Source organism: Miniopterus natalensis, chromosome 9 (assembly GCF_054644295.1).
Source record: "Miniopterus natalensis isolate mMinNat1 chromosome 9, mMinNat1.hap1, whole genome shotgun sequence".
Classification (NCBI taxonomy): Eukaryota; Metazoa; Chordata; class Mammalia; order Chiroptera; family Miniopteridae; genus Miniopterus; species Miniopterus natalensis.
This window is the reverse complement of record NC_142089.1, coordinates 3,174,964-3,201,987: the sequence shown is the minus strand read 5'-3', so window position 1 is coordinate 3,201,987 and position 27,024 is coordinate 3,174,964. Positions and strand designations below refer to the sequence as shown.

At 56.4% G+C, this 27,024-nt stretch overlaps 1 protein-coding gene and 1 pseudogene across 1 annotated transcript in view; both read left to right on the top strand.

Moving 5' to 3' along the window:
- TMEM51 (transmembrane protein 51) overlaps window positions 1-27,024 on the top strand; it is a 35,899-nt gene that overhangs the window by 2,410 nt on the left and 6,465 nt on the right. Inside the window, exon 2 of the mRNA XM_087820777.1 lies at window positions 25,621-25,694. The gene's annotated coding sequence lies outside the window, so the exon portion shown is untranslated. The remainder of the gene's footprint in view (window positions 1-25,620; window positions 25,695-27,024) is intronic.
- Window positions 2,593-5,432, top strand: LOC107531538 (adiponectin receptor protein 1 pseudogene; annotated as a pseudogene).

The following is a 27,024-nucleotide window of genomic DNA, read 5'->3' as shown; positions in this document are numbered from 1 at the left end:
CTCGGGCTGGAAGAGACTGGAGCCTGAGGAGCTTTAGCTCTGGGCTTCTCTTCCCCCGGCTCCAAATTAAGGTAGAATTTGGGGGACTGAGGAGAGTTTTCTCCCGAAGTGCCTGGAACGTTCCAGAAGCTCAGAGGCCTTCTTCTGGGGCATGGGGGCATGGCAGAGGGTCTGCTCTGGCTGCTGGCTTTTGCTTTCACTTTTGTTGTGTCTGCTCTCAAGCTGGGAGGAATCCTGGCAACCTTGACAGCTGTAAGACTGTCCTTCTCCACCTTTGCTGGGAGGTGGGCCACATACCACCCCTGACCTGCCACAGGAGGACCCTAGGATGTCTAGGGTGAAGGGCACCGCTCTTGTTTGACAAACAAAACTCAGAGAGGGAAAGAAACTTGCCCAAGGGCACACAGCAAGTCAGCAGCAGAGCCAGGACTGGCATCCAGCCCTCCTGACCCCTCTGGGGTCCTCTGCCTGATCCCAGGAGGCCTGGCTGCGTTCGGCCCGAGGCTTGTTTTAGGCCGCAGTTCAGTTCAGGTGGTGGTTCTCAGCATCTCAGTCTCACTGGCCCCTTCATAGGGTCTGGCTCCTCCTCTTCGGCCAGGACAGGTGGCCCAGCTTTGCCTGGCAGTGTTTCTTTCCTCCCTTCTCCTGGATTGAGCCCTCGGCACGCTGGTTGTCCCTCCAGGGAGCTCTGGCTCCCCAAAGAAACAGGCCGCTTGTTTGGTTTTCCTTGCTTTGGGCCGGACTGCCCTGCCCCTCCCGGAGAGCCCCAAGACGCAAGCCAGAGGTGGCTCTCTGAGGGTCTCTGTGGAGGCCTCAGGCTCACCCTGGACTCCTCCCTCCCCTGAGCCCCCGGGCCGCATCTCAGGACCGTCGAGTTGGCCCTTGCCTCCTGCCCAGCGTTGTTTACTTGGTCTGAGCTATTGAAGGTCTTCTTATCCTCTTGCCCTGGGTTTCTCAGAATTAGCAGCCCTCAAACCTGATACTGGTCCCTTTAGCTCTTAGAAAGTGGAGCCAGAAGGGGCCTCGGCCATCAGAAAGTCCAATCTGCTTATTTTACGAATGGGAAAACCGTAGGCCCCAGGCTCGCCTGGGGTCAGAGTTAGGATTCGAACCCAGATCTCCCGATTCTGGCTTGAATCATTTTGAGGATGATTCTTTTGTGTTTTGTTGTTTTGCTTTTGTTAATCTTCACCTGAGTATATTTCTTTCATTGATTTTTTAGAGAGAGTGGAAGGAAGGGAGGGAAGGGGAGAGAGAGAGAAACACTGATGTGAGAGAGACACATCGACTGGCTGCCTCCCAGATATGCCCTGACTGGGCTGGGGAATCGAACCTGCAACCCAGGTACATTGCCCTTGACTGGGAATCGAACCCGCGACACTTGGTGTGCGGAGGCCGACGCTCTGACCACTGAGCAACACCAGCCAGGGCTTGAGGATGAATCTTGGACAAAAAAAAAAACACAACCCAGAGCATTCTCCCCCTCCAAGAGCCCCTTTCTCCCCCCACACTCCATACTGCCAAATATTTCAGAGGTGTCCACAGTGACATGTCCAGAAGGAGTCAACGCTGAGGCCCTGGGAGAAAAGGGGGCACACACCAGGGACTATGTACCCTGACTTCTTTTTTTTTTTTTTTAAATATATCTCTGTTGGTTTCAGAGAGAGGAAGGGAGAGAGAGAGAGAGAAACATCAATGATGAGAGTCATTGATCGGCTGCCTCCTGCACGCCCCCGACTGGGGATCGAGCCCGCAACCCGGGCCTGTGCCCTGACGGGGAATCGAACCGCGATCTCCCGGATCCAGGGTCAACACTCAGCCGCTGAGCCACGCCTGGCCGGGCCTGACATTTTCAGGTTCTGTCCCTTGAGTTGGCATCACCGCGGGGAGTAAGCTAGTGGCTAAACTTGTTTGCTGCTCTTTATAATGCGCCTCTGGACAGATAGGCTTTAAAAGTTGTTTTCACCCCCCCCCCCCCCCATCACAAAAGGCGTTCGTGTTCGTTGTAGAAAACTTGGGAGGACGCCGGCACGACACGCTGGCGGCCCCTGTTGATGTGCGGGGTTTCAATTAGGGTCTTTGCTTGCCCGCTTGCTCTGCCGTTTCACGTCCTGGTTTTTTAATTCATCGCCACATCCTGCGTGTTCCCCGTGTGACAGCTCGTCGCCGCGGCTCTAACCTGCCGGCCTCCCCCTTGTCCCCCTCTGTGCTTGCTCCCTCAGACCGCTCCCGTGGCCCTAATGCTGTAGCGCTGTGCGAATTTTTTCCAGTGTGGGACTCGGGGGCCATCCGTCTGCACAGCCAGGGCTTCTTGGAAAAGGGCCGTGTTTATAAAATCTAAAGCAAAACCGGTTCTCCGTGAGCCTCTTAGGTTGGAAGACGTCAGCCATCGGGAGGATGTGACCAAAGATTGTCCAGAGGGAGGGGAGACGGCGCCGTTCCTTCTGGGGTTTTGCGGTGTTGGTTTTATCCCAGCCAGGCATTCCCAGCCCACTTCACCCCTGGCCCCGAACCTCCCCAGGATCAGGCATCGGGGTGGCAAGCGTGGCTGCAAACCCTGCCTCCTACAGAACAGGTGTTTCAGTGGCAAAGATGTGCCGAGAATTTATTCCCTACTCACGTGACGAGTCTGGTCACTCCACCGTGGGGACAGGGTCTCCTGGCATCTCTCATCCCCTGGCAGGGCCCTGGCTTTGTTAGCACCGTGTAAATTGTCCGTGTAAATTGTCCGTGCAAGAAGCCATCTCGGAGGTTCCCTGGGCTAGCGTGTATAGACTTCGGGCAGCGGCTTATTAGTGAGTTTTTAAATCAGATGAGTGGTCTCCCACTGCTTTTCCAAAAGTGAAATAGAACAAAGTAGACCCGAAAACGGTGCGTTTTCCGTCACTGGAGAACCCCAGTAGCACTGTCATCTCCGTTACGTGTAGGTGGCGAGTCACCAGAAACGTGCGGGGGCGGGCAAGGGTGCGTTTACAGTTGTGAGTACGCAAAACACGGAGGACTTGCGGTGGCCCGGGGCAGTGGGGCTCCTGCCCGGAGCAGGGACCTCGCACGTGGAGCTCGCTGAACTGGGACCCCTGCTAGAAGACAAGGGCAGAGGGGGGTTGCCAGCCAGCCCGCTGAAGCTGAAGAGGAGGCATCCCCAGTGGGCCAGGAGGAGGCCCACAGGCCATGGAGGAGACCGAGGGGTTCCTGTGGAAGGTCTGGGAGGGACGCTGGAGGGTCACCCCATACGCTGTGCTCCCCCACTGGCTGAGGGACAGCGACGACCTGCCACAGGGCCACAGACCGCCCGTGCCCCCCTTGGGAGCTTGTTTCCATACGGAGACCGCCCCATCTGGCCCCATCTCCTGGGCTTTGGGCTGGTTCTCCTGGGAACCTTGACCGTGCTCAGACCAAACATGTCCTTCCTTCCTGGGCCCCCTGCAGGAGAAGGTGGTTTTCGGGGTTTTCTGGGGAGCAGGGCTCTGCCTCCGCTTCTCCTGGCTCTCTCAACATCTACTGTCATTCGGAGAAAGTCTCTCGGACGTTTTCCAAACTGGATTATTCAGGGATTGCTCTTCTGATTATGGGGAGCTTTGTCCCCTGGCTCTATTACTCCCTCTGCTGCTCCCCCAGCCACGGCTCATCTGCCTGCGCATCCTCTGTGTCCCGGGCATTTCCGCCCTCGTGTGGCACAGTGGGACCGGCTTGCCACTCCTGAGCACCCGTCGACTCTCGCTGAGGGCATGGCCAGGGCCGCCACCGCGGGCCGGACGGGCTGGCTCTGCCTGGTGGCTGTGACGCGCGTCCGGAGCTGCCTCCCCGCTGCTCCCATCCCTGAGCGTGTCTGTCCAGGGAAGTTCTGCAGAGGGTTCCGGTCGCATCAGATTTTTCATGTCCCTGTGGTGGCAGCAGCTTCGTCCTCAGCTGCGGGGTCCGCACCCTTCAGGGATTCTGCTAGGGCTGGGAGGCGGCCGTGCCGAGGGCCCCCTGCGCTGAGCCTCCCTTCCGAGGCCAGAACGGCAACTTCCCAAGTGCTTTAAAAATAACTCCTCTGCTGAAGGCCGGAGAGGAAGCGCCCGCGTTGGCTGTTTGTGGAAGAAACCTCATGCGCGCCAGGCTTTGGCCCACCTCCCCTGGTGTCCCTCCCCGAGGGAGGGGGTTGCCTGGCCGTGCCCCTCCTCGCAGCCCCTCCTCAGCAAGGCCACTCGGTCGCCTCCCAGAGACCGCCCAGAATCTCCTGTTGAGATCTGACCCCTCCTCCAACGCTTTTGGGAAAAATGATGGACTGGGACTCTTCAGAAATTCTGTTCCTGGAAGAAAATGTCCCTCCCTAACCCCAGTCCTTACTTTGTGACCTGGCTGAGGGCGGGCCATCCGTTGCGTAGCACTGTTTTCAGAAACAATCGTAACAGGTCCCATCTCTCGGGGGCCTGGATCTGCAACAGCACCAACAACAGCCACCGACTGTGATAGAGCCCCTGACCGTGGGAGTGTGTCCAGGCCTCAGATAACTCGAGTTTTATATTTTTTTATTTGGCAGAGGAATGTAAAATTAAAGTGGGGGAAGATATTTACTATGTAATACTAAGCTTTGAAAAGAAATCTGGCCCTGGACAGTGTGGCTAAGCAGTTAGAGTGTTGCCCACGGACCAGAGGGTCATGGGTTCGATTCCCGGTCAAGGGCACATACCTGGGTTGCAGGCTCGATCCCCAGTAAGGGGCTAGCAGGAGGCAGCCGATAAATGATTCTCTCTCATCGGAGTTTCTATCTCTCTCTCCCTGTCCCTTAACCTCTCTCTAAAATCAATAAAAACACTTTAAAAAAAAAAAAAAAGTGGTGTCTACAAGGTTTCTCCACTATAGACACACTAGAACCCCTTTTTGGAAGGGGCTTTAAATTTTTTAGAATTTATTTATTGGTTAATTAGAGAGAGAGAGATGGGCAGAAACATCGATTTGCTGTTCCACTTATTTACGCTCTCACTGGTTGCTTCTTGTATGTGCCCTGACCGGGAATCGAACCCCGATCGCCTGGATCCTCGATTGACACTCAACCGCTGAGACACGCCCGGCCAGGCAATAAATATTATTTTAAAGTTTATTTCAGTAACATTTATGATGTGGATCCCCCAAGCGTTACCATTAGGGACGTTGCTTTGGATGCTGCAGAGGGCTTTGAAATATTAGCCACTATTCCAGGTGGTCCTTTTTACAGTTTTAACTTTGAGCGCCGGGGCCTCCCTTCCCCGACTGAGGGGGCCGAGACGGGAGCAAGGCGGAGGGCCCAGAGCCGCTCGGGCCGCAGCTGTGCGAACGAGCTCGCGGGCCGCGTCTGCGCCTCCCCGGACCCGTCTGCTGAAGCCCCAGCCCAGCGTGATGCTGCTGGAGGCGGCATGTTTGGGAGGTGGGCAGGGTTGGATTCGGCCACAGGAGTGAGACCGTCATGATGGGATGGGTGCCCTCAAGAGGAAGAGAGATCACCAAGGACAGGCCACGTGAGGGCGGTGAGGAGGCAGCCGCCTGCAGGCCAGGGGACGCGAGATCTGCCCGCACCTTGGTCTTGAGCTTCCAGCCTCCAGAACCATGAGAGAGAAATGTTGTTGAAGCCCCTCCGTCTGTGGTATTTCGCTGTAGCAGCCTGAGCTGACGAAGACACCACCCTCCCGGCATTATTTATATATACATAGGTGTGTATATATAGTGCCCCCAAAGATGTATACGCACTTTAACAGCTGATAACTCACTTAATTTTCAGCCCTTTTCAGTGTTAATAAACACTGACTTTATAATCATTTAAAGTCTGTATACCGTTTTTGTGGACACCCAGCATATATATAAATATACATCATTTTTTAATTTACAAACAGTAAAATTCACCCTTTTTCATGCACCGCTCTGTGAGTTTGACAAACATGTACAGTTTTGTCACCGCCACCATAATCAGGATACAGAAAGGCTTTATCAGCCCCCAGACTCCCTCGGGCTGCCCCTCTGTCGCCCCCCCCCCCCCACCCCTGTGCTTAGCAACCGCCCGTGTTTGCTGTCCGTTGGGGTTGCCTCTCCCAGGGCGTCACGGGGACGGCTCCGTACAGTGTGCGCAGCCTTGTGAGTCTCGCTCCCTTCGCTCATCACGACGCGTTTGAGAGTCCTCCCTGTTGCGTTTGTCCCGCGGGACCGCGTACCCCACTTTGTGAACCCCTCCCCCTGTCGAAGGGCATCTGGGGCGTGTCTGGGTTTGGGCGGCGATGACTGAAGCTGCCGCAAACGTTGGCTTTCAGGTTTCGGGACGAGCCTAAGGGTTCCATGCCCCGGCGACGCACCCCTGGTGGTGGGACCGCAGGGTTTGCGTGGAGCGGCCGTTCATGGCCGTAGGAAATGCCAAGCCTGGGAAGTTTCGCGCCCACGGTCCAGGGAGGGAGGGCGGCTGTCGAGGGCGGGCTTTGAAGAAGAGCTGCGGGCGCCAGGCAGAGGCCCAGAGACGAGCGTGCATGGGCACCTCTGAAGGAAACGGGGCCTGGCACCTCCAGCACGCCCCGTGAGCATCAATGACACGACCTCAACGGCGGCCGTGTCAAGGGTGCCGGGCAAGGGGTTTCCATGCTCTACTCGCGCGAGCCCACGACCGCCTCCTGACAGCCCCACGGCAAGCACTGCTTTTCATGGTGGCCCTTTCCCAGCTCGGCTGAAATAGCTTCTGACTCCACGCCGAGCTGAGCCTCACTTGGACCCAGGTTCATCCCGCCGGGAAGTGGAGCAGCTGGGAGTTGAGCCTACGGCCTCCTAACTCCCGAGCCAGCACGTTCAGCCCTGGCCCGGTGATGCGTCCCTTGTGAATGTGCTGGGACTTTGCTGACTTGACCCACGGGCCGTGGGAGGCACCCGTGGCTAGAATTCCTGGGTGGGAGCTGGGAGGCAGCCTTAGGGGAGGAATACATGGGCCCCTGGTCCTCCCTGGCCCATTTCCACGCTGTGGCTCTTCCAGGCCTCACCTGTCCTTCTGGGCCCTCCCTCCCCACCCCACCCGTGTCTGCATCCTCAGGCCAGGCTGACTCCCCAGGCTCTGCCCTGGTCCACGCTCCGGGATGAAGGGTCAGTGCTTTTGTGAGCACGCGGATCACTTGGGAAGCCTCACCCCAGGTTCTGGTTCTGTAGGTCCACAGTGGGGCCGCAGAAGCTGCATATTAGCCACTCCCACCCCACTTCTGCAAGGTAGGGGTGAAGCGGTCCTAGGGTAACAACTCGTCTCAAGTTACGGCTCCCTCGGCTTCCTAACCCCGCATGCTGCGCCCTGACCACGGTCACCGCCTGTTCCACACCCCAGGCTGTGTGATCCTTACTCCAGTGTCATGACATAGTACTGCCAGTGTCCCCATTTTATAGACGGAGAAATCAAGGCTCAGAAAGGTAAAGCAAGCAGCTTGCCTAAGGCCACCCAGACAGACACAGATTTTTATTTTTTTTAAAATATGTCTTTATTGATTGCAGAGAGGAGGGGAGAGGGGGGGAGAGAGAGAGAGAGACAGAAATATCAATGATGAGAGTCATTGATCGGCTGCCTCCTGCACGCCCCCGACTGGGGATCGAACCCACAACCCGGGCCCGTGCCCTGACCAGGAATCGAACCGCGATCTCCTGGATCACAGGCTGATGCCCAGCTGCTCCCCTGCCTCTGCTAAATTGGCACCGATGCCCTGGGGGATGGGGGTTAGAGGAAGGACTGTGACTGACCTGTTTTCATCAGCAATCCATTCTGTCCACCGTGGGGGAAGGAGGGGGAAACGCGGTCACAGCCTTGGCAACCAGCACTCTCCTTGCCTTATCTCCATGGGTTTCTAAGCCCTGCTATGAAAAGCGGACGTCACTAGTCAGAACGAACCACGCAGAGTTGGTTCAGCTTTCAAAGCCAAGTGTGACTCAATGTGGGAACGAATCAGGCATCGTTGCTTAGGAAGACTGCTCCCCCGTGACCCCGAGAGGGCCCTGTGACCCACGGGGCTTCTCCCCTGGACGGAAAGCTTGAGGAAGAGCAGGCCAGGGCGTCCCACCCCAGCTGGGCTGCGCAGCACCGGGAGGCAGGCTGAGACTCAGTGGCCCTCCCTGCGCGCCAGCGATGTCGCTCCTGGGGGTCATGGAGAGAGGCGCCCCCCGCCCGCAGACTCCCACGCAGGTGTCCGCGGCGGGCGCGCAGACAGGCCTCGGTACATGCACACAGGGGGCGCTGCTCAGCAAGGTAAAGGAACCAGATGAGCTGCAGGTACCCGCGGCGCCACGGAGGAGCCGGAGGCTGAGAAAAGAGCACTAAGTGTGCGAGTCCATTTATGGAAACCTCTGGCTCAGGCAAAACTCACCTATGACGTCGGGAGGCCGTCGGTGGTTGCCTGAGGAGGGGAGGGGGGCCGACTGAAAGAAGGCTTTCCGGGGTGATGGAAACGCCTTTTATCTTGATCCGGGTGGTGGTTCCAACTCGTCAAACTGTACGCTAGGATCTGTGCGTTTTGCCAGGTATAAATTATGCTTTAAGTAAATGAGCAGACGCCTCCGCCCAGCCCTGGCAGCTCAGAGTCAGCAGCCTTGGGTGGGGCCCAGGGGCATCTGTATTGTCAAGTGCCACCAACAGTGTTGGCCTCCCAACCTGGTGGGCGCCCCCAAACTCTGATCACTGAAGGCTCTTCTGGCCCGGACAGTTTTTTTTTGAAGATGTTGAGGACTTACTGTTAGTTTGTTTTTAAGCATAAACCAACGGGGGGGGGGGTCAAAATCTTGTCCCGGGGCTGACTTCCGATAATCACCACGGACAAAGCACCCTCAGTGAGCAGGCCGATCCTGGCCACGTGCCGGGCATCACAGGGTCGGCTATGCCGGGAACAGGGGGCAGGACTCCAGCGCAGGGCCGCAGACGTCGGCCGGGCACCAGGCAGCAGGCAGAGCTACGCAGGCCCTCTCTGGGCTCTGTCTCCGTGGCCACCCTCCAAATGATAATGGTTTTGGCCGTGGGTTGGAGATCTGTCGCATTATAGACACTATGCCTGTTGGTTTGTGTACACGTTGGATTACTGAAGAGGACGCATCGTGCAGTTCTTAGGAGCCTGGGCTCAGAGTCAGCCTAGTAGGCTGAAGTCCCCACATCTCTACAACTAGCTATGTGTCTTGGTACAAGTGGCTTAACCTCTCTGAGCTCCTCACATGTAAAGAAGAAGCTTTCTTTCCAGTGCCTTGAGCACGGGAAGCAGTCGCTAAATGTTGGTTATTTTTATTAGTACCTGATTTAATCTTTATCATAACCCTGTTGGTTTAGGTGCTGTTCTCATCTCCGTTGTCCAGAGCAACAACTGAGGCTCAGAGAGGTCAAGTTCCTGGCCCAGAATCACACAGCTAGAAAATAGAGGAGCTGGAGTTGAAACTTGGGGCTGCCTAACTCCTGTGCTTTCCACTGCACCTCACTGCCGCCAGCTCTGTGGGGGGGGCTCCCTACAGAAGACCCCCGGGGACTGGAATGAGCGTCCATCGTGGGTTGTGTGGGAGACTCGCCCCTCTCCAGGAAGGCTCTGTGCACTGGCTCCAGAAACAGGTTCACATCCACAAGGCCAAACACCTCTGGGTTCCTGACCGAGCTGGGTGGGGCTCCGGGCTGCCCCGGGGTGGCAGGTTGTCCCTCATGCCTTTGAGGAAGTGACAGGACAGTCTCCAGGGTGTGTGTGGCAACAGGTGTGGCAAAAAGCCATTTGAACCATGTCCCCGGGACCTGAGGGCCTATGACCAAACCCTCCCTCGGATTCCCTCGTGTTAAACCTCAGGCCTCTTCCCAGCGTCGTCCCAGTTTCCTGAGCATCCTGTTGACCCCGTTGGAAGAGATTCGGGCTGACAGTGGCCGTCACCTCTAAATGACCGGCAGGCCTCCCGCTGCACTGACCTGCTCAGACTGGAAGGTGGGGGGCCAGCAGGTGCTCGACAGCCCTTTTGTTTGTTGATTTTGTGTGTGTGTGATTTATTTTGCCTGCACCTTGGGAACCAGTGTGGGTTTCTCAAGCTGCTCTGTTTCCTTTGGATAGAAAACAAAAAAAAAAAAAGGGAAAACTTATCAAACCGAGACATCCAGCTGCCTGCCTGAGACTCCGGGAGGGCTGGTTTATAGAGGAAAACACGTGACCGTGCCGGGCCGCGAGCAGAGTAGCCACACAGCATGTCACCGGTCCAATCCTGCACGCATCTTGCCTGTGTGACCTTGAGGATGTGTCCGCCTCCCTCTCCGAGCCTCAGTTTTCCTCACCTGTGAAATGGGCACCCACCTCACTGGGGGCTGTTGTGAGATCAGGCTCACATGAAGATCTCCGTGCAGCGCTCTGGCGTGTGGTACAGACTCAATAAGCCTTAGCTATCGGGGTGATCTGTGTGTCAGGACTGCTCTGAGTTGAACTGTTCAGGTTCAAGGTCTCTAGCCAACTGGTTGTGTGACGTTGGGCAAGTTACTTCACCTCTCTGAGCTTCAGGTTCTTCATCTGCAAAAAAGTGAGACCCCATGTTCCTTGTGTAAAGGATTTTGCTGAGGGTTAAATTAAGGAGGGTAGCTTTTGAAGGCAGCCGAACACAAGGGCGTGCTCAAGAAATGGTGCTGAAGGTGTGACAAGGGGGACGCATCGCTATGATCCCCCCCCCAGTGTGCCGAAACTGTGATGGTGGGGTACTGGGTGCGACCCCCTGGTTGGCCCTCCGTGGAGCGAGGCAGAGGGCAGATAGGAAGCGGGGTAGAAGGCAGGCTTTAGGTCTCCAGAGATGGCCAGTTACTGACCTGGAGGCTGCGACAGGGAGGGACAGAGGACACAGGAGTGTCGGCGTTTCTTAGCTTGAGCACCTGCCCCCTCGGGCTTGTTTCTGGACTCGTGTCCGGAGGTGAGGGGGTTTATAGCAGCCGTCTTTGGGAGCACGTGGATGGAGGGACAGGCCTCGCTTACACAGATTCCGAATACAGACACGTAATCTACGTGGAGCCCACGCAGGGCCCTGGTCCCGCACCCGCAGAATCCTTGATGCTGTCGAAGCGGTCACTAGGACGTTCTTTCCAACGTCAGGCACCCCGTGTGCGTGTGAAATGCCGTTCGATTTACAAACGAGAGGACAGGATTGTGCAGTGACAGCAGGTGTTGTCATGGGGCCAGATCACTGCCCAGTCCCCACCCCCGGCCTCGGGCAGAACCCCTGCTCTGCCTGTTACCAGCCGCAAGACTTTGTGTCATGTGCCTCTGTTTCCTCATCTGTACAGTGGGGATCATCATTAGTGCCCATCTCACCTCATAGGTTGAATGAAAAATAAAGATAATCCTCAGAAAGAACATGTTTTGCCGCCTCGTAAGGGCGCGACGCCTGTTATTAATTACAAAAATATTTACCGAGCGCCTTCTCTGTGCCCCAGGCCGCCCGCCCTGTGCCCGCCCTCAGAGAGCTTACCCTGGGTGCGGGGTGTGGGCGAGAGAGGGGATATGGCATAAACAAGGGAGATGGGTACTAGTTGCTGTCACCGCTGTGGCCCAAACCAGCAGAGTCCAAAGACGTAGAGTCGCATGGTAGTTTCCTGCACACGTTTGGTGCGGGACGCCTCAACGTGACAGTGACATTTAAGGGACAGATGAGCTGGTCGTGAGGGGCAGCCTGGCTGGAGCGCCGGGTGGGGTGGGGTGGGGTGGACCTTAGCAGCTCGTCTCGGGCCTGAAGGCGGACTCACCTGTGGAAATGTGTTCTGCTCCAGCAGGTGCAGGTGGAGCTGAGGTCCTGCTTTCCTTTCTTTTTCAAAATATCTCTTTATTGATTTCAGAGAGGGAGAGAGAGAAACATCCATGATGAGTCATTGATCGGCTGCCTCCTGCACGCCCCCTACCGGGGATCGAGCTCACAACCCGGGCCTGTGCCCTGGCCGGGAATCGAGCCGCAATCTCCTGGATCCTAGGTCGATGCTCAACCGCTGAGCCACGCCGGCCGGGCGAGATCCTGCTTTTCTGACCAGCTCCACAGCCTTGGAGGCTGCTGGTCCGCGGACCGCACCGAGTGGCCAGGCCTAGGAGGCGGCGGGGGTGCCAGGTCTCGATGGCAGAACACCCGAAGCCAGGTGGGGAGTTTGGGTTTTATCCTCAGGACGGTAGGAAGCAGGGCAGGGGAGCGACAGAACGGGGGATGCTTTTCGCAGCTCATTTTGCAAACCTGCCACCTGGAGAAGATGTGCTGGGCCAGGGTGGCAGCCGGGACACCAGGCTGGCGCAGTTGCCGGGGTGATGGTACCAGGAGCAGAAGAGGCAGGAAGTAGGTTTGTTTGAGATCTTTGGGCAAGAAAAACTTACACCACCTGCCAGGTGTTGAACACAGATATTAATAACCTTAATATAAATTATCTGTGCTTTTTTTTTTGGTTAATTCTCACCTGAGGATATTTTTCCATTGATTTTTTTTTTTTTTTTTTTTTTTTTAGAGAATGAAAGGGAGGGGCAGAGACAGAGAAACATCGACGTGATCGATTGGTTGCCTCCCACACGTCTGGGGTTGGGCCCCGAGTCTGCGGCTGAGGCACGTGCCCTTGACCAGAATCGAGCCCGAGACCCTTCAAGTCCACGGGTCGACTCTCTAACCGTTGAGCGAACCAGCCAGGGCTATCTGTGCTTTTAAAAAATGAAGCCAGTCATCTAGCTCCGTGGCTTCCAGCCAGGGCCATGTTTCCAGGGATAGCCAGGATCGTGGATGCGATGGGTTTGGAGTCCAGAGGATCGGAGCACCCACGGGTGCACCAGAGACCGTGACACCTGTTGTGCGCGTCCTGGGCAGATGGTACGGGTTTGAGTCTGGACAGTGCCCGTGAGAGCCTGTCGTCACCATCTTGGGCCCTGCTCCTCTCCTCTCATACAGGAGACGGGAGCAGCCAGGGGGTGTTTGGCGATTCGGGGTGCAGAGGTGATTTGCCTGGGCCGGGAGGGGCTCTGAGCCTGGGGTTGAGGCAGAGCCCTCACCTGTGCTGGGGCAGGGCTCCTGCAGCCCCGCGAGCCCCGAGCGACAGGAGCTGAGCCCGGGTGGCGGAGGGCTCAGGGCCGGCACCCCTGCTCAGCACCTGTCACTCGGCTTGGATCAGGTCACTGAAGACTCTGGTGTCATTCACCTCTGTCACTGAGGGGTCTGGGACCAGCAAACTTCTGCTTCGGACATTGAACAAGGGAGGCGGTGCGTAGGCCTTTCCGAAACTCCCTCTTTTTGAAGCACAGCTGGGGGCAGGCGGGAGGCGGGATTTGAGGGACTCCGACCCGGCTCTGCTTCACAGCCGCTCAGCTACTCGGCTGCTCATTAACGGGGGACCTGGGGCGGGTTCCGTCGCCGCCCGGGCCTCCCTCGGTGGCGTCTCCACCTGTGACGTGGGGGCCTCTTCCTGAAGGTTAAATGAGATAACCCCGACCCCGGGTGAGCACTCGGTGTGCGCTGGCTGAAAACAAGAGGCCGGCTTGTCGAATGCGGAGTCCGCCCGCCCCCCGTTTGTGACCTGATGCACGGTGTCTGTACCGGGTGCACCTGAAGCTCCGAGAGCCGCGTGTTAGGTACCGGAGTGGGGGTTTTATCTGGGGAGACAGCCTGTGGAAGGCCAGTGATCCCCTGAGGTTGTGCAGGACAGAGCCTAGAGCCCTACCGGTAGGCCAGATAATGAAATTATTAGTGAATACACGCGTACACACACACTCACCGGTGTCCACCCCCAGTCCGGAGCCCCGGGATTCTGTCCCCTGGTGTCGTACAAGGCCTCTGCAGGTTCCCCTTGTATAAGAGGCAGGCAGGAGGGTCCTCAGGGAGGCGGACAGAGGTCGGAATGAAGCGCTTTGAGGACGGAGCAAGGGTCCAAGGGGCAGGAGTGCAGCGGCCTCTAGGAGTTGAAGAGGCCAAGGGAATGGGCCCTCCTGACCCCTCCAGAAGGAATGCGACCTGGACACCTTGCTAGTAGACTTCTGACCTCCAGGACTGTAAGAGTGACTTCTTGGTGCTTTAAGCCACTGAGTTTGTGGTCACTGGTCACAGCCGCCGAGGGCACCATTCTAGCCCGTCTCAGGGGAGCCGAGGCGGTGCGTCAGGTGTTCACCTGCACAGACGGTGAGCAGCCCCTGGTCCGGAGCAGCCCACCTGGCCCCAGAGGAAAAAACCACTGCGGGAAAGGTACCCGCATCTCAGATGCACTAAATAGGAACATGGAGGCCGGGGTGGAGGGGGAGGGGGCTGCGGGAACATGAGGCTCCAGGTGAAACACGTTGCCAGGGGCACAGAGAATTAAACCAGGGTTGGACCACTTGTTTTCCATGATACCAGCACGTTGTGGCATTCACTCAGTGTTTACTAAGCTGCTCCTGCAGGTGCCAGGCCTGCTCAGAATTGAGAGAAAGCAGTGAGCAAAACAGACTGAGACTCGTGCCCGGCACAGCTGTCAGAGAGAGACAGAGTGCAAGCCCCACGTGTAAATAAATTTCCTGGTAACCATATTTTTGGGTTTTTAAAATTTTTTTTGCTAATCCTTGCACGAGGACATTTTTTTCCTTTGAATTTTTGGGGCCAGGGAGAGAAACAGCGATGTGACAGAGACACATCTGTTGGCTGCCTCCCACACGTGCCCCGAATGGGCCGGGGATCGAACCTGCAATCCAGGTACCCTGCCCTTGACCGGAAATTGAACCCGAGACCCTTCGGCACTCGGGCCAATGCTCTAACCACTTAACCACAGTGGCCAGGGCAGTAACCACATTATTTTAAAAGTCCAAAAAAATGGGAAAGGTAATCGTACATTTTATTTAACTCGATACATCTGAAATACATCACTTCAACATGGAATGCATTTAAAGTGTTCATGAGATATCCTTTTGTTCCCAGGCTTTGAGATCCACTGTGTATTTCACACTTGTACAGTGCATCCCTGCAGCAGCCACGTTTCAGAGCGCAGGGGCCACATGTGGCTAGTTTAGTGGCTATCGCATTGTATTTTACAGAAAGCAGATTCCCACTGGCCATCCAGACAGCGACCTGGGCCTGACTGGTGTCACACCACCCAGGGGTCCCTTCCCGCCACGTCTGGCTCAGCATCACGGTGGCCATCCCCGGCTCTGTGGCTTCTCGTGGCCGGGTTGTTGAGGAGTTAGGGAAGCGGCATTTCTCTGTGGGGTGGCGAGCGGAGGTGCTGGGCCTCAGCGCAGAAGATGGGGTTCATTCAGCCCTTAAATCGTGCCATGGAGGGCCACTCTCTTGCTTTATTGCCGTGGTTATTTCCCTTTTTTTCCCTCCCCCACTCCATTTTTTCTTTCCTCTCAGGGCAACCATTCCAGGGCCGTGGAATGCCCTGAGTGGCCAGGCTCCGGGCAGGTGCCACCCCTGGAGCCAGCGTTGGAGTGAAACCCCTGGACTGAGGGTGGGAGGCCCTCCTCAGGCAAAGGGACACCGGGAGCGGGAGTGGTCCCCGGGCAGGTGAAACAGCTCCCCCTCTGAGCTGCTCTAGGGCTCCTGAGGCTGCCCGTTGCCCCTCTTGTTTGCACCTCCTGCTAGAAACCCTGGGCCCTGGGCTTCTGGCCCCCCAGCCTCCCCGCCTCTACCAGGCTGTCCCCTCCCCACACCTGGGCCAGGCTCTGGAGCGCCCTGCTGTGTCCCTCTCAGCACTCATGCCACTGGAAGCTGAGCACCAGGAGTTTTCGATGATGGAGGAGGGGAAGAGTGGATATTGGGAACCACGAGGGGGCAAATCAACACCGAGCTACCTAGACCATCAGGCTAGCGAGCTGGCCCCGTCTCCGCTCTCCCTCCCTCCCCCGCCAGGTCAGGAGGTGAGCTGTGCCCACAGGTGGCATCTCACCTGAGCCAGCTGTCCCTGGCGCATGCCCGGGGAGGTCGGCACCTTTCCAGCTGGGCCCTGACTGACATTCATGGGTCAGAACGGCAGAGAGGAAAGCCAGCTGAGAGGTGCCCTTAGAGCCCCTGAGAAGTCACGCAAAAGGAGTCTTTTTCAGCTCCAGCTGACTTTAGGGTTAGTGTCGGGGTTAGGGTTAGGGTTAGGATTAGGGTTATCCAAACGTCAGCCTTCCCTTGATGTACCGTTTTGGCACTTACTGTATACCCAGTGCTGTACACAACACAGATAAAACATATGGATAAAACATATCTTCAGCCCCACGAAGGCCATACTGTCTGTTCTAGTCACCCCCGGACAGGGGGGTTTAATTCCTACCCTCCACAGACTGTGCCCCGACATGGGAGTGAGGGTTACAGGAGCCCTCACAGGCTGCCGGGAGCAGCAGGGAGATGTTGGGAGCATTGGCCATGCCGTGGAGGCCGTGAGCGCTGGGCAAGGGTAGTTCTCATATTCCCCCAAAGTGAAAGAGGTGCCGGACCCCCAAAGCAAGCCCCACTCTCCGAGGCCTGTCGCTCCCCTCCCCCTGTCCTGCGGGCCACCCTGTTTTAACCTCATTTCCAGTTTTATGATTAAACGACCCAGTGTCAATTATTTACAATACATCCAGATGAATATCAGTGGTTTGCAGGGGCCTGGGTGACTCACATGGGGGAGGTTGGCTTTTCTGGAGGGGAAACAACAGGAAGGAAAACAGAGCTGTACCTCCTGACCGGAGAGGCGGAGGAGGTCTGCCTAGGAGGGCTCCCCGCAGCCAGGCCTGGGGGGGGGCCTCGCCGTGGGCATGGGGGGATCGAGGGGCATGGGACTGTGGAGACTGACCGCGTGCTAGCTCCAGAGCCAGACAAATCTAGGGTGAATCTTTGCTGTGCCATTCGCTGTGTGACTTTGAGCATGTATCTTAACTACTCTGACCTTCAGTTTCCTCCCCTGTGAAATGGAGATTATTCTCAACACTTCCTCATTAGAGCTCTTGGGAAATTTAAAACATAATTACATTAAATAAATGGTAATAATAAAGCACTAATTCGCTTACATAAAAGATGCTGATTTTACAAATAAAATGAAATTATGAATGGTAATAAGTGCATGGAAAGCACCCAGCACTGTGCCTGGCAGTTGGTCAGCACCTGCAAGAATGTTAAATGTTGTTGCTACAACTCCAAAATGTGAATTAGAAAAAGAATTGAGTGTGACAGATGACCTAAAAATCAGAAGGAGAGCGGGGACTCCAGAAAGCACCTCGAGTTGACATTGGAGGGGGAAGGGGAAGGGCGGGGAGCGGGCTGGACGAGGTCGGCTGTGGGCCAGCAGGGCTCTTGGCAGACGGTTTGGGAACCACTTCTATGGTGGCACTGTCGCTGCGGCTAAAAAAGAAAATGCCCAGATATGGGCAGGATAAACTTTCTCCAACTGTGTGCTAATCTCTGGAGTCAGGGCCGGCCCGACAAAGGCCTGGGAACAGGGAGGCCCTGCTGCACCGGGAGCCAGCGGCTCGCAGAGGCCTGTCTGCTCCACACACCTCTGGTTCTGGTTAAAACCCCTTCATCTAAGGACCACAGAAACATCTGTCCGAGGGCCAGTGGTTTTGAGCCAACGGGAGAGGGCAGTGCCTGTGGATACAGACGGGAGAACACACGCCTTTTATCAGTTTTATCCCAGCAGAGAGCAAGTGCGCGCTTGGCTCACTCGCAGGACTCCGGGTTAAAGTGTAAACCCGCGGAGGAGGGCCAGGCTGCCCAGCCTCCCTCGAGCCTGGCCACACGGGCCACGGGTCCGAAACTCACCCAGCGATTGGTTTGATCGGGATGAAGGAACTGTGCCCAACTAAACCAACTGTCGGGTGAGCAAACAGTCTGAGTGTGGGCAGGTGCCATAGAAAGGCGGGAACCCAGACGCGGCCCATGTTCATTTCCTGTAACAGGTGACCCCAAACACGGCGGCTGAAAACCACACACGTTTATCCTGGTGGCGTTCCGGAGGTTGGGGCTCCGCGCACACAGTTGGTTCCGTGGCAGGGCCACTTCCTTCTGGAGGCTCGAGGGGCCGCCCGCACCCCTTGGCTCATGTCCCCTCCTCTCGTCACGCCAGCCTCTTGCTTCCATCCTCACGTCTCTTGTGTCCCTTTGACCTTTTTGCTCCCTCTTATGAAGACCCTGGTGATAATAATCATTGGCCCCAGCTGGATAACCCTGGCTAATCCCCCCTTTTCAAGATCCTTCGTTCATCACGTCGGAAAGGTCCCTTTTGCCCCGTAAAGTACCACCGACGATTCCAGGGACTGGGATCTGGGTGTCTTTGGGGGCTGTTACTCAGCCTACCACATGCCTTTTCCCAAATTCTGAGAAACACGGGGCGGCGAGTGGCAGACGTCTCTGAACTAGACCCCGATTCTTCCACGTGCCCCGTGTGGCCGGCCTTGAATCAGCCCCTCACCCACCCGGCCTCTTGGGAAGGGGCGGCCGTGCGCCTCCCCCAGGCCCGTGGACAGCTACCCGGTTAGAGCCAGGCCCCAGGTGGGCCCCCGAGTCCATCCACTGTGCTGCCCAGCAGCACTGTCCCTGGAGACGGCCAGGAGGGCCCCTGCCCAGGACCCACGTTCCGAGGCTCCCCCTGCCTAGAAAGTGCCCCCCCCAGGTGCCCATATGGTTCCCTCCCTCGCCTCCCTCAGGTCCTTGCCCAGACACCTTTCCTCGGTGGCTGTGTTTGCCGACGGTCACATTTAACATCGCCGCTGCCGCCCCCCGCCCCCCCCCTCGGCATCCTAGCCTTCCCCCGCCTGGTTCTCGAGTGTTCCCTCGGGCTGGTTCTCTGTGAGCTCCGGGGGGCTGGTTTGGTCCTGCCTCTCTCCCCGGCACTTCGCGCACGTGGCATATGGAAGGTGCTCAGTTAACATTTTGTTGAGTGAGTGAATAAATGACCTGAATCTCAAAACATTGGGCCCGTCACGGGTAACAACTCAGCGAGGTCGAGCCCAGCACAGTCCTGTCCTATACAGATGAGGCAACTGAGGCTGAAAGAGGCGAGAAGTGACTTGTCTCCGCGGCTGTTAAGTGGCAGAGCTGGGCGGGGAGCGCAGCTTCCACGTGAGGGGCGGCCCGGTCCTCTGGGCAGCCTCCCAGGCCCCGATTTCATTCCCCCCCTCCCCCCCCGCACACTTTGTCCTACTTTGTACTTTTTTTTGCCTCTTGGGGAGGGGGAACCAAACGGATGGAACCAAACAGCCTGCTGCACAAGGACCGCGCTGTGTCTGGACGGTGCCCGGGGCCCCCGGAGCCTGGCGGGCAGCCAGCCCCTCTGACCAGGAGCTGGGTGCTCTCCAGCCTCAGCTCTGCCTCCCAGACTCGGAGCTGAGCCTCAGGGGCCGGTGCTCTGGTCCCGGGAAGGTCCCGGTGCCCAGAGGGCAGCCTCAGTGGTGGGACCCTGCAGCCAGCCCTTAACCACAGGGCTGGGCCCTGCCTTGGTTTAGCTGAGCTCAGCCAGAAGGTGTGCTTTCTGATGCCCGGGGATTGAGGAAGGTCTGAGCAGGGGATTCTGTGCACAGGCCACCACCTGGAGGCTGTGCCGCCTGGGGCAGGTTTCCGACCTCCCTGCCACCTGTATTCTGTGATAACATGGACAAAGGTGAGGCTAATCACACTCCCTCAGGTGGTGTTTGGGCGCAAGCCAACCTGTGGGAAGTAGCAGACACAGGGTGTCCCAAAAAAATGTATACATGTGCCTTTTATATATTATATATATATATATATATATATTTTTTTTTTTTCTATTGTTTTCAGAGAGAGGAAAGGAGAGGGAGAGAGAAAAAGAAACATCAATGATGAGAGTCATTGATCGGCTGCCTCCTGCACACCCCCTACTGGGGATCGAGCCCGAAACCCGGGCATGTGCCCTGACCCAGAATCAAACAGTGACCGGTTGCGCTCAACCACTGAACCACACCGGCCGGGCTACACATACATTTTTTGATAGCTCAATTGATGTTTCTTTTCAGATTTAACTCATTGGAATTAATAATTATTGCAAGAGTGTATACATTTTTGGGGGGACTCGCTGTGTTTCTGAGCCTGAGCAGAGGCCGGGGCCAGCGGGCTGGGCGGGGCGGTGGTCGGCGCCTGGGCTCAGCTGCGCGGCTTTGCTCGCCAGACGGAGAGGCCGCCGGTGGCTCGCCCCGGAGCCTGAAGAGGGCTCGAGGTGTCAGAGTCACTTTGAGTTGACGGCGACAGGTGCTCTGGCTTCTGCTGCGATCACCAGGCTCCGTCCTGGCAGGGGACCCACAGAGATGTCACCTTTCCCGAGAAGCACTGAATGTGGCTGGAGCCTGGGTCCCCCGGTGCCAGCTTCTCAGTAGGCTCCCATGCCAGCCACCTGCTCAGAGAAAGACATCGTCCGTGAAGCTCCCCAAGAAGAGACCTGTGATTTGTTTACTTGCTTCTGGTTATGGCTCCTGGAGTCTTCAGAGTGAATGTGTCTTCCTTAATTTCGCCAGCGTTTAAATGGATTAGCTGGAAGCCTGGAGAGAGACAGCAGGTCTTCTAAAACTCGCCGCGCCGGGGAGGGGAGTCTGCGTCCGCCGCCTGCGGGATGTGCTGTGTTCTGGGAGATGCCCTCTCTCCCATCTCTGCAGTTTCTTAGGCCAGTCCTTTCCCCCCGGAGTTAATCTCCTCCTTCCCCAAACTCCACCCAAGGGAGTCTACCTGAACCTGCAGGCCCCAGAGCTCTGCTTATCTCCCTCTCCCGCCCCCTCAACTGGAACCGCCGCTCCTCCTGTGGACGCGTCACCCCTGCCCCACGTCAGCAGCGCTGCTCAGTGGCTAAAAGCACGGGTTCTAGACTCAGACGCGCTTTATCCCTGCTCGTGCTAGCTGTGTGGCCCTGGAGAGTTGCTTTCCCTCTCTGAACCTCAGCGTCCGTATCTATGAAATAGGACTCGTAACTGCTACTGCGGAGGGCCTGGCAGGGTCGGCATTCAACGCTGTTCACTCTTACCCTGATGTTGGCTTCCCTTCTGTGGGGGAGACTCAGCTGTCTGCCTGCTGAACTGTAAACGTGTGTCTCACACGTCTGTGTGCTCCCCCCCGCCGAGCCCCTGGCACACAGTAGGGGCCCAGAAACCGTTGGAATCAAACTCTTTTTTTATTTTTATTGATTTCAGAGAGAGGAAAGGGGAGGGAGAGAGAGAGACAGAAACATCAATGATGAGAGAGTCATTGATCGGCTACAGCCCGCAACCCGGGCATGTGCCCTGACCGGGAATCGAACAGCGATCTCCTGGATCCTAGGTCGATGCTCAACCGCTGAGCCACGCCCGGCCGGGCGGAATCAAACTCTTTAAAAAGCCATTTTCAAAGAAATGCACACCTGTCCGCCCTCAAGCTTTTGTGACCAAATGTCTCCGAGAATAAACTGTGCGATGCTCATCTCTGGCCTGAGTGCCCTGCCCGGGGAGCAGCCCCCAGGGCCCCGGCTTTGTGAGAGCGGGTGTGGTGCCAGGGACAGGAGGTGGGCAGCAACGTCAGCCAGGCATGATTGTGAATCTTGGCGCTGCCGCTTAGAGCTGTGTGACCTCGGGCAAATTGTTTAACCTCTCTGAGGCTCGGAGAAGGTGGGCTAATTATTTTTGAAGGCTGGCTGTGAGGAGGGGATGAGTCTAGGGTCTGACTCATGGTCTCAGCTGCTGCTGATTTCATTATTGTTCCTGCCGCGTGCTGCTGGATGACGGGGTACGTCCTGGGAAACGCGGGGCTGGGCCGTTTGTCCTGGTGCAAATGTTAGGGTGCACGGCCCGCTCCACACCTGGCTCTGCGGTGCAGCCTGTGGCTCCCAGGCTACAAGCCTGCACAGCGTGTTCCTGCCCTGGATGCTGGAGGCAGCTGTAACACAGCGGAATTTGTGTGTCTAAACGTACCTAAACGTGGAAGAGTGACGGTAAAAATACGGTATAAACGATTTTAGAAAACGAAACACCCGCGCAGGGCGCGGACCGTGAATGGAGCCTGCAGGACTGGGAGTTGCTCTGGGGAGTCAGTGAGTGGTGAGTGCGAATGCAGCCCTAGGACATCGCTGGACACAACCGCAGACTTTCTCAACACTGTCCCTCCCCCGGCCTCCTTCCGACGGGGTCAGAGCCAGAACACAGAGCTGTCGACGCTGCTCCACGAACCGGGATGCGGGCTCAACGGGTTGGAAACGCCGAGGAGAAACTGGCTCAGGGAGGAGCAGGCCACCGTGACGGTGACAGTCAGGAGGCAGTGAGAGGGGGCCTGAGGGTCAGCAGGAGTGAGGAATCAGGACGGGAGGGTAAGGAACGTAGGGGCTGCCACGGTCATGGCTTTGGCTGTTGCCTGTCGGAGCAGGGGCTGGATTAAGGAGCTTTGTGGCCGTGCTCAGAAAAAAACAGGGTGTTTAGCATGGAGAGAGGGTGGACCTGAGGACTCAGTACTTTGACTTTGGAAACTTATTTTTGGGCTCCATTGACCCTCTCTGGCATTGAACTGATGGGAGAAATAAAACTTATCTATGCTTTACAACCTGAGTGTTTCCAAAGTCCAGGCACAGGCTGGCCCCGCAGGACCACAGGAAACTCTACCTCAAGTGGCAGTGGCACTCAGTACTTGTTGAGGCGGCTCCCTTGGACCTGTGTCCTTGTACAGGACCTTAGGTCCTCAACCAGGAATTCACAGCCGTGCTCTCCGAAGCCCATCGGCCGGGCCTGGGGGGCTGCAGCGCCCTCTGAATGCAGCGCTGGGGGGCGGGCTCCTCGGTGCTGACCCAGGCCGGTGGCTGACGGACTGGGACGTAACCTGGGGACTCAGAATCGAGGTGCCATGAGCGAGAGGGGACCTATTGCCAGACCCCGCTGATACGGCTCCCGTCAGAGAAAAAAAATCCGCCTGAACCGTGCATCCTTCATTTCTTACGGGAAATTCAGCTCCGTTATAATCCCATGGGACCACCTTCGTTATGTGGCCTGTCACTGACGGAAACCTCGCTGTGTGGCCCGGGACTGCCGGGTTCCTTTCCCTTCGGCCCTCCGGCCCGGGCGGCCCGCCTGCCCCTCCCTGCCTTTATGACTCATTCGCACAGTGCCCGCATTTTTCCCCAGTGCGCAGCCTACGAGAACCTGTTCTGACAGAGCAGGAACCGGACACCCTTTGACCTTGGCCCTCGGGCTGTGGCCTGAAGCCGCCTGACTGGACGGGAGCAGCGCCCCCCCCCGCCCCCCCCCACATTCCCACTGCACGGGGCTGGAACTTGGTGACCAAGGTGATTGTGGCTGAAACTTGGCCGAGAGGGCCCCTCTGAATCCCTCCTTTGTTGCTGGGGATGCAGCTCACCTGGTCCCCGTGAATGGGGTGGGGATGCCTTTCCCGATTCTGCCGCTTGGCAGGAGGAGGCCGGGCGCAGGGAGAATGGAGCCTCTTTGTCGTGGGGGCTGGTCACATCGCCGGACATCCCCGACGGCCGAGATCTCCTCCCCCCACGCTCCTGGGACTGTCTTCCAGGGCCACAGGGCAGAGCTCGGGGGCCATGGGAGGTCTAGATCCCACCCCCGGTTTCTCAACCATGTTCTATAGAATTTGGGGATGCGGTGAGAAGGGGGCGAGGGAAGGCTTGACTGTCCGCACTGGGGACCTGCGTGTGCTCTCTTTCAGCCCTGCTTTCTCTGGTTGGATTTTATTTAAATCCTCACCTTTCTATTAGGGTCATAGAGGCTCCAGTCCAGGTGCGGACAGGCAGTGAGGAGCCTCTCGGGGCTCAGCCAGCTGGAGCTGTGACTACCTTCCCCAGAACACTGCCCCCGCCCCCCCCCCGCCCCCCAATCCTTGCTGGCTCTGATCGGCCAGAGCTGGGCCTGGGAGCAAACACAGCAGCTGCCCAGAGATCGGAGCGGGCTCAGAGCTGTCACACTCCTGCTGACTTCTACCCGGGAAGGTGCGGGAACCGCTGAAACCCCAGACCCCACCAGGGAGTAGTGGCAGAGTCACCTTCTCGGGTGAGAATGGAAATCACATTTAATCTGGGCACCTTGCCCATGTTGCCGGGAAATCATTTGCATACGATTTGATTTCAGTATCCAGGTGCTCCTGAAAATTAGCTCCGTCCACTCCTCTCCCCCTCAGTGCCGGCCTTGACCTGAGAATGTCCCCCAGTTCACACGGGACTTGAGTTCAACTTTTTAACTCTCCAGATATTTCCTTCCTTCCTTCCTTCCTTCCTTCCTTCCTTCCTTCCTTCCTTCCTTCCTTCCTTCCTTCCTTCCATCCATCTCTCTCTTCCTCTCTCTCTCTCTTTCTGTTTACAGACAGTTATTAGGTAGCTGTTACGTTCCCACCCACGGTGCCAGGTACTGGGCATCCAGAGATGAAGACAAGGGCTTTCTTTCAGGGAGTTCACACCCCAGCAGGGAAGACGGGAGCCAACAAGAAAACAAAGCTAGACTATGTCGATTGTGAGGTGATGCCATCCACCCAGGGGAAGGAAGCTGGGCGAGGGAGCGGGCATTTTTTTGTAGTGGCCAAGGAATGCCTTGCTGAGGAGGTGGCATTTGAGCCGAGAGACGGAGGAGTAAAGAAGTAGCCGAACAAAAGAGACAGGTGGAGACAGGTGGAAACAGCGCTTCGGGCAGCAGGAACAGCGCGTGCAAAGGCCCTGAGGCGGGACGTGCTTGGCGTGACTGAGAAACAGAACAGAGGCCGCCGAGGGCTGGCGAGCGGAGAGATGAGCTGCGAGAGAGGCAGGAGCCCAGTCCGGTGTGGTGGGAGGCGAAGACCATGGCAGAGGACTTTGGATTTTATGCTGAGAAATGGGAAGACATGGATGGGCTTTTGGAAAACCCTGTTACAGAAGAATTTACATGACAGATACGCGAAGTTTAGGGAGCAGTAGGTCAAAATCCATGTACCCGTCGTATTTCCCTCCCTCGCACCATTTCTCATTCCTCCAGGGAGGTAGCTATTATCCCGAATTTTACTTTATAATCTTTACATTTCTTCCCAATATTACAAAAATCGACCAGTGCGTTGTTTGGGTTTGCCTGGTGTTGAACTTCATATTAGTGGAATCTTGCCGGGTGTGTGCTTCTGCGATTTCCTTTTCTGTTCGACGTCGCGCGTGTGAGAATGGTCCCGGCTGGCGCCTGTAACTGCAGTCTGTTCCTTTTCACTGCTGCGTAGTACTCCCCCGGATGTCACTTGTCATGGCTTAACCTTTCTCCTAGGACACGACCTTATTTGATTTTTTAATGTTGGACCGACCCTACACTTTGGGGATAAATGCAACTTCATGTGATGTATTCTCTTTTTTAAAAAACATTGTTGGGTCTGTTTGCTGAGATTTTGTTTAGGATTTTTGTTTCTCCGCTGGCGGGTCAGATTGGCCTCCCATTTCCCTTTCTTGCCTCACCCTCTTTGGTTGTGGGATCCAGGTTACACACTCCGAATCAGGTGACCCGGGGGAGGGCGTGTTTCCTCCCCTTGCACTCTCCGGAGCACTCGTGTGAGACGGATGAAACCATGGGAGGGTTTGGTAAACGTAGCTGCCATGCCCTTCTGCAGCCCCGCTTCTTTGGTGCAGACCCTCGGCTTCTTTCGGTTGAGCCGCCCTTGCCTGGACCGCCACCCAAACCCAGGCCCGAACCCCCAGCAAAACGCAGAAAGCACGCGTGTCCCGCATGAGCACCTCGCAGCGGGACGCTCGCAGCTTGCTTAGAGCTCCGTGTCTCTGGTTTTTCACAGGTGGGTCCTTGACGCAGGATCTGAGCATGAAGAGTAGTTTCCAGGCCTTTCTCGAGCCCCCCAGGTAACAATAGGTAAGTGCCTCTCTTAACTGGTTAAAGATTTTTCTTGAAAACTCAGACACTGGATCAACTCACTTAGCCCTTAAGACCATGAGGCATGAAGGGCCCGACTCCAGGGTCCAGAGGGGAGTCTGGCCGAGCTGGGGTCCCTTGGGGTCCTAAAATAGACCAAGGCGGCTCTGCTTCAGGAACACATTGGGAGCTATGTCGTCTAAATCCCCTAAGCACAAAATTAGCTTCTTTCCATATATTTCAAGGGGAAAGAGCACCATCCTAAATATAACACGGTCAACAAGCCAGAAACAAGATGAACGGCCACCAGCTGCACCTCGGGGAGCTGGGTTTTCAGGTCCCCCCGGGAAGCCGGCGGGATCCGGGTCCCCAGAGGGCGGCGGAATCCACCAGCAACTTTACGCCACCGCTGGACACGGAGCCCTGCCGTGAACCCCCAAAACAAAATCCTTTATTTCATTTTCTTTTTCTAAAAACAACACGTGCATTTCTCTGTTTTCTAATTCTCATTTTCCCCATAAGACAAAGAAAGGAAAAAAATCGATCTAATCCCATCACACAGAGAAAATAACGATTAACATCACGGTATGTGTAATTCGAGTGCTTTGCAATGGACTGTGATACATTAAACAGTGTTTCGTAACCTCTCTTTCCCTTGTCCCCTAAGGACTCTATTTTATAAACGCCCTTTTTGTAATGCTCCCCCACCCTCACGCATGAACTTTATTTTCTTTTTTAAAAATATGTTTTTATTGATTTTTTTTAAAGAGAGGAAGGCGGAGAGAGAGAGAGAGAAACACCCATCGGTTGCCTCCCATACGCTCCCTGACCGGGGACTGAACTGCAATCGAGGCATGTGCCCTGACCAGGAATCGGGACAATGCTCCAACCAACTGAGCCGCACCAGCCAGGGCCTCATGAAATGTTTTTTGCTGTTGTTGTTGTTGTTTTTAAACATATCTTTATTGTTTTCAGAGAGAGGAAAGGAGGGGGAGAGAGAGAGAGAAACATCAATGATGAGAGAGTCATTGATCGAGCCTGCAACCCAGGCATGTGCCCTGACCGGGAATCGAACCCCGATCTCCTGGATCCTAGGTCGATGCTCAACCTCTGGGCCACGCCCGGCCGGGCCCCATGAAATGTTAATAGCACAGAGATACTGTTTATGGACTGTGGAGGCCACAGACCACTCTGATATCTAAAATTATTACACCATCCCCAGGAACCAAGCTTTTCCTCTGGTGGGTGATCCCACCCCGTTCAGAATGCAGGCTTTATATAATATTTAATCACAGTCCCTTCTGTAAGAACTTACTCTGTGCTGGTCACA